This window comes from Prunus mume, linkage group LG8, assembly GCF_029339155.1.
Source record: "Prunus mume cultivar Tortuosa linkage group LG8, ASM2933915v1, whole genome shotgun sequence".
NCBI lineage: Eukaryota > Viridiplantae > Streptophyta > Magnoliopsida > Rosales > Rosaceae > Prunus > Prunus mume.
The window spans coordinates 5,509,143-5,512,127 of NC_142705.1; the positions used below are offsets into that span (position 1 = coordinate 5,509,143).

The 2,985-nt window shown below is 35.0% G+C and overlaps 1 long non-coding RNA gene across 1 annotated transcript; it reads left to right on the top strand.

Moving 5' to 3' along the window:
* The first annotated feature begins 623 nt into the window (after positions 1 to 623).
* Positions 624 to 1,612, top strand: LOC148914564 (uncharacterized). The gene is made up of 2 exons (XR_016122537.1): positions 624 to 1,060; positions 1,257 to 1,612. It is a non-coding gene; the product is annotated as an uncharacterized LOC148914564 (long non-coding RNA).
* Positions 1,613 to 2,985: the final 1,373 nt, after the last annotated feature.

Here is a 2,985-nt window from a genome sequence, read left to right on the forward strand (position 1 = left end):
TTTATTTATCGCGCGACGAAAGATTTCGTCACTCAAAATAAATATTTTTGTAAAATGAATTGGCAACGATAAGCATTTCGTCGCGCGCAAAAAAAATATTTTGACCTTTTTTTGTGTGTTTTTTTTGGGTTACATTTTGACCTTTTTTTTTTTATTTTGTCAAAAACATAAATTTGGTTGTTTTATTTTTTGTTTCTAATAAAATGAAATTGCAATTAAAAAAAGGGAGTTTCACTAAAACACCCAAAATGGGGGTTGAAATTATAAAAAAACCCAAGCACTATTTAAACATATAAACACACCCAAAACCCATCATTACACACACTCAAAACCCATTTATAAACACACCAAAAAAGTTGACTTTGGGGTTGATTTTGGGTGTGTTTCTATGTTTAAATAGTGCTTGGGTTTTTTTATAAATACATGTCTAGGATTGGGTTTATTTATAAATTTGTATTAAAAAAATAATGAAGAGAAAAAAATATTTGTAAACATAATATAAATGTATATATTACAAGATCACTGTTTCAAATGTAATGAAAAAAAGTAAAAAAACTAATCAAAAAGAGTTTGAAAATCTACATGGTCATCATGCAAATGCGGCTCGGAGGTTTGTAAAAAAAATTTGTAAGAAATGGCTTATCTCCCTTGAGTGTACTTGTTCTGCAATGATTTTCGTCTGAAGAAAGTTGAACTATAATTTTCTTGATATGAACAGGTGGGTGCAGATGATAGGGCATTTCTGGATCAAATTATCGACTCTTTAACTTCTCTTGCTAATCTAAACGAAAATTATGATTTAAAGCAAGAAAAAACTAAGATTTCTCTGAGGATTGGTAAAGTCCAGGAGAGTCCTATGAAGGAAAATGGCACGAAAAGAAAGGTTGGGGTTCTTATAATTGGCGCAGGCCGGGTATGCCAACCAGCTGCTGAGATGTTAGCATCAATTAGCGAAATGTCATCCCAGAAATGGTGTAAAGCATGCCTGGAAGATGATTTTGAAGAGAAGAATGATGTGCAAGTTACTGTTGCATCTCTCTATCTAAAGGATGCTGAAGAGGTGTAACTGACCAAAATTATTTTTCTATTGCAAAAAACCTGCTTTAAATCCTACGATGGTCCTCTTAATTTCAACTCTTTTCATGAGGATGTAGGTTTTTCTTTTCCAAGCATGGTGTGCAAATTTTTGTATGTATCTTTATGTTTGTCTTGTCCTTTTGCACTTGAATATTTTGATACTGAAAGATTGGGTGCAGATTACTGAAGGTATTCCAAATACAAGAGCAGTTCAACTTGATGTGACAGATACCGGCAGTCTTCATAAGTATATGTCAATTATCAGAGGTAAAATGACTTTTCTGCAGTACACTGTGATACTGGTATGCAGCAAGGTGCACCGCAAAGTGTATGAGGATGTTGGGTGTGAAATCTCTGAGGATTTATCCGCGGCCTCATCCTCGATGCTTTGTTTTTTTGTTTTCTTTCTCTGCTTTGCTTTCAACATAATATAGTATAGACATGGTTCAACACAAAGATTCCACAAGAGCATTTGACAAAGTAAGTTCCCTCATAGAGTCATAGTCATATCTTATTTTGCATTTGTTTCATTTTATTAATAGATCTTCAATTACCTTTTTATTAAGAGATATTTAGTCATATACTCATTCTTAGCACTAATAATATAAATAAACCCTACACCATTTAATTTCTATAAACAAACCCAAAAATGACAAATGGGCCTATTGAATTTAATTTTTATTATTAAATTACTCTGATGCCCTATTGAGTGTTTTGGGTTTTTTATTATGAGGTTTTGGAGTTGGGTTTGTTTTGTTGACTTCTAATATACTCACCCTTCTTCAGGTATAAGTTATAACATCGATAGATTCATGCATAAAATACAACCTTGAAATGAATGCACTTCCTCTAGACATAGAATTTTCAACTCTGATAATAACAGTTCTCTTGGTATTTATTTCTGCTGTATCAAGCCTTTTTTACCTGAGCATCTGTAGTTCTAGTGAACTTAAAGATCATCTGCATCTCTCTAGGAAGTGCCTCTATTACAACCTTTGTAATACTTCACTGGAATTGTTTGAGGGCAGCCAGACTATCTGGTACAGAAATTGGGCTGATACACTTCTCCACCCAAATAAGAGTTGGGAGGCTTACCTCCACCATAAGGTTGATCCCTGGTCAGCACAACACTAAGGAATCTCTTCCTGAACTCAGTTCTGGCCGCCTTCTCCTCAGGTTCCTTCTCAAAAAGTCTATATCATGGATGGGACCAAGGATAACTTCTCTTCAACACCACTTGCCATTGATCAACAGATCTTTTGGTGCAATGTCTGAAGAACATTAGGTACTCTTCGATTGATCTTTTTGGTACTTCTGCTGACATGAAAGGAAGAGCCATCACTTGATCCTCAGGCAGAACTATGTCTAGAGACCTCAGTTCTAGAAAATACACTTGCAGCCACATTTGTATCATCCAGAATGCTCTAGGGGCTGCAATGTTCAAAGGGATTCCCCACAGTTGCACTATGCATATTCTTGTACTGACATCTGTATTCAAGCAAAATGGCTGAGGATCTGCTTAGAAAAACAAATATATTCAGCCAATACAGCAAGAATAGCATGTGCTGCCGATCCTTATCTTTCAAAGTACAGACATTCAGAAAACTAGAGAATGAGCAGCTGGAATGAAATTAAACCAATTACCCATAGTATTTTCTTCAAAAAATGTGAAGTTAATTACCACTAATGGTAATTAAAATTCACAACCCAAAACTGATTTGTTTTACCCGATTTACAGTTTTTTAGCCTAAAAGAACTGAACACTGTCGTTGGTAACTCAAAACCAAGTTGATGACCTTTAACCTAGAACAGCAAAAATAGACAGACGTTTTGAATGAATTAAAACACACATCCTGCCGTTCCCTCTCTAACTCTAGCAAAAACGAAAAACCCCCAGCGCCGCATCTA